This window comes from Aptenodytes patagonicus, unplaced genomic scaffold (assembly GCF_965638725.1).
Source record: "Aptenodytes patagonicus unplaced genomic scaffold, bAptPat1.pri.cur scaffold_67, whole genome shotgun sequence".
NCBI lineage: Eukaryota > Metazoa > Chordata > Aves > Sphenisciformes > Spheniscidae > Aptenodytes > Aptenodytes patagonicus.
In genome coordinates, this window is record NW_027472016.1 from 42,648 (window position 1) to 50,432 (window position 7,785).

Consider the following 7,785-nt stretch of genomic DNA (forward strand, 5'->3'; position numbering starts at 1 on the left):
CCCTAGAAAGGGATCCCAGCTGCTTGGCTTCCCTACCCTCTAATTCCAGGCTACTGGCCCCATTATCCCAGCATCGGAGCAGCCAGGTGACAATATGCTCGCCTGGACGACGGCTGAAATCTTTTCGTATATCTCGCAGCTCACTCAGGGATAGAGATTGGGTGGTCACTGCCTCGTTTATGAGTTCTTCCTCTTCTTCCTCCCCAATCAGAGGCCGGCTCTCCTCCTCCCGTTCTCGTGATGGCCCTTCTCCAGGGTAGTCGTACAGTTCTTCCTCCGGTTCCCTTTTAGAAGAAGCTTCTTCTTCCCTTACTAAACGAGCCGACTTCCGCTTCCAAGATTTCTTCTTGTGTACAGGGGCGACTGATACCGGCACAGGCTGGTTCTTTGGTTCAGCCACAGGGCCTGTTGCCGGGGTTGGAGTGGCCGCAGTGCAAGTGCATGTCACCGGAGTCTGAGTGGCCACAGGGCCTGTTGCCGGGGTTCGAGTGGCTGCAGTGCAAGTGCATGTCACCGGAGTCTGAGTGGCCGCAGGGCCTGTTGCCGGGGTTGGGGTGGCCGCAGTGCCTGTCGCCGGGGTTGGAGTGACCACTGTGCAAGTGCATGTCACCGGAGTCTGAGTGGCCGCAGGGCCTGTTGCCGGGGTTGGAGTGGCCGCAGTGCATGTCGCCGGGGTTGGAGTGGCCGCAGTGCAAGTGCATGTCACCAGAGTCTGAGTGGCCGCAGGGCCTGTTGCCGGGGTTGGAGTGGCCGCAGTGCATGTCGCTGGGGTCTGAGTGGCCTCAGTGCATGTCGCCGGGGTCTGAGTGGCCGCAGACCCTGTCGCCGGGGTTGGAGTGGCCGTGGTGCGTGTTGCCCGGGTTGGAGTGGCCGCAGGGCCTGTTGCCGACGTCTGAGTAGCTGCAGTGCATGTTGCTGGGGTCGGAGTGGCCGCAGGGCGCGTTGCCTGGGTCTGAGTGGCCGCAGTGCGTGTCGTTTTACTGTCAGAGCCAGAGACCTTCTCTTCCCTTTGAGGGCACTGAATGGTGCTGAACAGGGCTCGGTAGGCATGGGCCAGGCCCCAGCACATTGCAATGAGCTGCATCTCTCTGGAGTTGCCAGGGTGACAGCATCCTTTGTCCAAGTATTCTACTAACTTTTCAGGATTCTGCACTTGCTCAGGGGTGAAGTTCCAAAACACTGGGGGTGCCCATTGGCCTAGGTACTTGCCCATCTTGTCCCACACACCCTGCCACTCATAATTATTCAGCCTTGGGGCAGATCTCTGGATGATATTCTTAAATTGCTTACCAACTTTAGACAAAACCGAAACAGTATTCCCAAGAAGTATTAATAGAAGTATCTTAACTGCCCAAGGATGTTCAAAATACTGAAAAATTACTGTAATGAAGGAGGAAACATCATAGAAGAAGGTAGTGACACTGCCATTCTGTATTTCCTCCGTAAAAAAACTCTCAGAAAAGTTACTGCAATTGCTAGTTGTCTCCACGAAATGGTCTCCGTGGTACAGTAACGGCTTCATTGCGAAGTTTACATACCACGCTAACGTCAAGGTCAATGTTCTAAAAACAAACCTCACAAGCGAGACATTGCTATTCACTGCAGACCACAGCAAACTGCAAAACCCAACACCAATCTTTAACATGTACAGCAGGAAAAAAGAGCGCGATGCAGATTATACAAATCAATATCGAGAACAGAGAAACCAACATTGTGACCCACAACTACTAACAGATATAAGTTCTTTAATACACTCCGGTTAACCTGTTATTATCTCAAACCCTTCGTGCCCCACGTTGGGCGCCAAAAAAAGGACTGTCGTGGTTTAATTTCAGTCGGCAACTAAGCACCACGCAGCCGCTCGCTCACTCCCCCCCACCCGGTGGGATGGGGGAGAGAATTGGAAGAGCACAAGTGAGAAAAACTCGTGGGTTGAGATAAAAACAGTTTAATAATTGAAATAAAATGATAATAATAATATGATAATAATAATAATACACAAAGTGAGTGATGCACAGTACAATTGCTCACCACCCGCCGACCGATGCCCAGCCAGTCCCCGAGCAGCGGCACCCCCGGCCAGCTTTCCCCCGTTTATGTACTGAGCATGACGTCACATGCTATGGAATGTCCCTTTGGCCAGTCTGGCTGTGCCCCCTCCCAGCTTCTTGTGCACCTCCAGCCTTCTCAGTCGGTAGAGCATGGGAAGCTGAAAAGTCCTTGGCTAGTGTAAGCATTACCTAGCAACAACTAAAACATCGGTGCGTTATCAACTTTGTTCTCATCCTAAATCCAAAACACTGTACCAGCTACTAGGAAGGAAATTAACTCTATCCCTGCCGAAACCAGGACAGAGGCCTTATTACGGATTTCTTCAACAGTGTTAAAATAAAAGCTGCTTGCTCTGCTTTAAATCGGGGTGATGGAAAAGGCCGCTCTGGTTTTTGAGTCCTTTTTTCCCTTCAATTTTTAGATTGGCAGAGGAAACTTCTGTCGGGCTTTCTCTTTGCGTATATCCTGGTGCTTCTCTCGCCAGCTTTCTTTGCCAAACATGGGCTATTGCTTAGAACTTCCATCAGAGGTGGATGCCTGTCACACGACAAGGCTTCTGTGGGTATCAGACGAGAAAACGGCAATGGTCTACTGACCGAGTCTGATCAACCTTATTATAATAATAGAAGTTGACAATCAATATAATTAAGCCTGAGTGGAGCGCAAGCAATCTAAGCGTGAGTGAAAGAGAGAAGGGGAAATCTCACTTGCTGTGTAGGCAAGGTACAACACCGTTAACCATTAATCTTACCCGCTGATGAGCAACCGTCGAGGAAATTGTCAACCTGTCGTGTTCTCCGTCATGACATAAGGACGTCTCCTTTGCCAGGCAGCACCCCTGGACCAGGCAACGAGAGCTACCCTGAGTTAGCATTGGGGCGCCTTATTTATGGGATTGCGCTTTCTCTGGTCAGTCCTATGACGGGCAGGTTGACGCAGACACGTCCTTTACGTATAAAGCTGGACATGTCTCAAAAGGGCTGGTGATCTGCAAGTAGTTATATGTGGTTGGTCACAGGTTTCTGTGTGTGAGTGGGTCCATGCGGCTGTGTGAGCAGTGCAAGCACGCTACGTAAGCGCTTCCCACTGTCCCGTGCCATACTCGAGGTCAGGAGCATCTCGCCACACTCCGCCCCTTATGGCATGGGTAATGGCGTGATCCACTGGTTGGGGTAACAGCCCTGCAGAGTGAGGGTGCGAGCCTCTCTTGCCTCTACGCATGTGGAATGGCTGGGCGTGAACAGAGAGATGGTGGAGGAGGAGGAGGACTTTCCCAAGCTGGGGGCAAAAGCGAGGTTAATCGCTATCGGTGTGTTTGATCGTTTGGGTCTATGACATATGGCAAAGCAAAGCTTAATCACAATCCAAACAAAAGTTATTAATGGGATAAAGAATATTACAATAATAAGACTTTTCATTAATATTTTTTGCAAATTTAAGGATGGTATCCACCTAAGCAGGTCAGAAAGTGAAAATCCACCAGGAGATACTGCGATTTGATCTAACGTTTGTAAATCTTTGGAAACGGCATGGACGTCGTGTTAGATTTGTCGATATTTGTTAACGTCGGTGCAACAGGTGGTATGAATCAATGCACAGACACCTCCTTGTTGCAGGGTAAGCATATCAAGTACTAGACGATTTTGTCCTACTATCAAAGCTAAAGAAGAAGAATTTTCCTGTTGCAAGGCTAAAGTGGCATCTACTGTGTGACTGTCTGTGGCTTCCATGGTAGCGGATGGATTTTTAAGAGTTCTTTCTAGTTCGTTTACCCTGAGTCTGGGAACCAAGGTTCTGGTTGAACGTCTCCATCCAGAATCATGGAGGGTTCCTCATACACTGGGGTGAAGAGATGGAGGGTCAGATCTACGTATGCGGCAGGGGTGCGTTAACCCCCTGTCGTGGTTTAATCTCAGTCGGCAACTGAGCACCACGCAGCCGCTCACTCACTCCCCCCCACCTGGTGGGATGGGGGAGAGAATTAGAAGAGCACAAGTGAGAAAAAACTTGTGGGTTGAGATAAAAACAGTTTAATAATTGAAATAAAATAATAATAATATGATAATAATAATAATACACAAAGCAAGTGATGCACAGTACAATTGCTCACCACCCGCCGACCGATGCCCAGCCAGTCCCCGAGCAGCGGCCCCCCCCCCAGCCAGCTTTCCCCCGTTTATGTACTGAGCATGACGTCACATGCTATGGAATGTCCCTTTGGCCAGTCTGGCTGTGCCCCCTCCCAGCTTCTTGTGCACCTCCAGCCTTCTCAGTCGGTAGAGCATGGGAAACTAAGAAGTCCTTGGCTCGTGTAAGCATTACCTAGCAACAACTAGCAGGCAGAGGCACTGTGAAATGAACATCAAACCTTTAATGAGATAAGAAAGAAGTAGAGCTATGGGAGAGGGCTGGGGCTGGAGTGGGCGGGTGCAGGTCGCATGTCGCAGGGATCCGTGCTCCACACCTTCTCTATCAACCTATCAACAGCGGTCAGGGGGGCATGGGACACTTTGTCCGCCGATGTCCCTCAGGGGTCTGGCTCGCTTGGTGGGCACGTTGTTGCCGTCGGATGCCCTCCGCTTGCTGCTGCCCGCTTGCTGCCTGCTGCTGCCTGCTGCCGCACCATCCCCGTCCGGCTTCCCCTCCCACAGGGTTTTCGAGCGTTTTACCACCCAGCACACCACCATCTTCTTCCTCTTCTTGGGTGGGATGTTGTCCCGCGGGGAGATCCGTTGCGTCTTGGAAGTGCTGGCTGGCGCAGGGCGCTTGGCCTGCTTGCCGCCCGCCTCTCCCGATCTGGGCACCACCCGGCAGGAGACAACGCCTGGCAGCTGCGGCAAGCGGGTCAAAACCACCCGGGGCTGCCTCCACAGCACCTCCTCCAGCAGTTGGGGCATGCGGGGTGGATGATGCTGGGGGACAGCCGTGGGGCTCAGCAGAGGACTCTCCAGAGGACCCTTCAGGGGATTCTCCGGAGAACCCTCTGGGCTACCCTTCAAGAGACTCTCCACGGGACTCTCTGGTAGGCAGGTGGGGAGGACCACTGCCACCCCACCCTGCTTCCCCTTGGGGTCCAGCAAGGGGGACGTCGCCACCCCTGAGAAGGGGTCAGCGTCCCCCAGCATCACCGCCACCATGCGGTCCTTGGGGCAGTCGTCCTCCACCCCGTACTCTGAGAAGTCGGGGGGCTGGTTGAGGAAGGCGGTGCTGGTGAGACTGTTGGAGATGTCGAGGACATGGGGGACAGTGTCCTCGCCGTCCCCCAGCCCCGCCACTGACGCTTGCTCCTTGGGGCAGCCGCCCTCTGCCACATACTCAGAGAGCTTGTTGAGGAAGGCGGTCAAGGTGGAGATGTTGGGGTCATCAGGGACGGTGTCCTCACTGTCCCCCGGCACCGTTGCTGCTGCTTGCTCCTTGGGGCAGCCACCCTCTGCCCTGTAGTCCGAGAGGTCAGGGAACTTGTTGAGGTAGGTGGTCAAGTAGGAGACGCTGGGGGCATCGGGGACAGTGTCCTCGCTGTCCCCCAGCCCCGCTGCTGCCGGCTTGCTCCTTGGGGCAGCTACCCTCCACCACGTACTCTGAGAAGCTAGGGAGCTTGTTGAGGAGGGTGGTCAAGCAGGGGCTGTTGGGAACTTTGGGGACATCGGGGATGGTGTCCTGCCCATCCATGGTGTCGAGCCAGGCGAGCGTATCGGTGATGTCCATGGTGAACGACTGATCGTCCTGAAACTGCAGGTTGTCCCCTGCCAGCTCAGGAAAGGCCTCGGCGAAGGCGTCTGGCCCCAGCTCGGGCAGGTCCAGGGGCTTCTCTGGGATGGTCACCCCTGCTGAAAAAGCAATCAAAACCAGCCCAACCCCGGGGCGATGCAAGCTTTCCTCAGCTTGGCCGCCCGCCTGCAGGTTCTGCCACCCCCCCAAACCTCACCTTTGGGCTTTGTCTTGGTTCTGCCGGTTGGCGGAGCCGGGCCGGGCTGGTGGGGGCTTGTGGCGAGGACGCTGTCCTCGATGACCACCACGTCATTGTCAGAGGCCTCCAATGGCTTCTGGGTGCTGCCGGGCAGGGTGTGGACCTCAGGGAGGCCCTGCACCCAGTACAGGGGCTCCCCATGGACCACGGCCCACGGCCCCAGCCCCCTTGGCTGGTGGGGCACCAGCGTCCCTGTCGCCACCTGCTGTCCCCAGCCATAGGCAGGGGGACAGGGAGCAGGCACACAGGGGAGCTGCACCCCGCCGGGGAGCTGCACCACCTGCACCAGGGCCCCCAGGGGCCCTGGCACCCCCTGCCAGATGGTGGCCTGTGCCGGCTGGTAGGTGACGGTGTGGACCTGGGCAGGCTCAGAGGACACCAGCAGCCCCGAGACAGGGGGCAGCACGCTGGCAGTGACCGGTGGTGGCATGGCCAGGGTGGTGAAGCTCATGCCGGGGACCTCCAATGCCATCAGCAGTCGGAGAGGAAACCTCTCTGTTGGGGGAAGCTAAGAGGGCTGATGGGGTGAGATGTTGGTGGGCAGAGCCGGTTAGGGGGTGTTGTGGTTTAACCTGGCAGGCAGCTAAACACCACACAGCCCTTCGCTCACTCCCCCCCCCACAGTGGGATGGGGGAGAGAATCGGGAACGACACCAGTCCCAAGGCCTTTCTCAACACTCCAAACCTCGCAAACTCGCTCAGCTGGAGTGCAGGCACGAGCCGGCTGGGTGAGACTCCGCGCCCAAATATAAGCAGCAAGGGACGCCTGGTCACAATCCATTGCTCGGGATGTCACAGTCCATTGCTAGGTTACGGCAGCGCCACTGCCCATTCCATCCCCCCATCTCATGTCTTGATCTCGGCATCAGTGTTTCATACCAGTCACCGAGGCCTGGGCCGTCTCTTCCCAGGACCCCGTCAGGTCATTCTGTCTGTGGCAGACGTCTCCAGGCACATATGGCAAGAGGGTTCACTCGGTAACACCTCGTGCCTCCTTGGGAGGCTGCAGGACAAAGTCCCACAGGCTCTCCCCACGCTCCAGCACTGATGGCCACTCCTCTGGGCTCCCCTGCCCAGAGCGGCAGCAGCAAGCTGCGGCGGGACACATGAGGAGGGATATGTGTGGACAAGTAGACGCTTGTCTGAACAGGGGACGTTCCCCAAGCAGCTGACCCAGGACCCACTGACTGGGAGAGACAGCAAGGGGCAGAGCCTGTGCCCAGCAGCGCGGGAGATTTAAGCATGCGAAAACAATCAGCCCAGCTGATGGCAACAGACACCGGAGCATATGTATGTCCTACTGGGCAGGCGCGCGGCAGCGGGCAGGTGCACGGCAGCGTGGTGAGCTCCCAGCAAAAATCAGCGTTCCCTGCTTCTCCTGAGCTTCTCGCACCTGGTAGAACCAATGCAGCCACATGGACAGAGCTCCTGCTCAAGCATGCGACCACCCAGTTTTCGGCTGTGGGATGAGTGAAGGGATATTCCTAGAGGTGGAAAGTGATTGCAAGCAAGACTGCAGGAGGTTTGACCACATTGATGAACTGCTCTGCTTGGTGGCTGAGCTGCAGGAGGAGGTGAGCAGACTGAGTAGTATTCGAGAGTCTTAGAGGGAGACGGATCAATGGAGCCATACTCTGCCACCTATGATGCATAGAAGCCAACTCAGCGTAGCCACTACAGAGGCAGGTCCTAGATTTGCTTTGTGCCAGGAGGAAGGCAGTGTCACAAGTGATAAGGAGGGGTGGAAGAAGGTTACAGCACGGAGC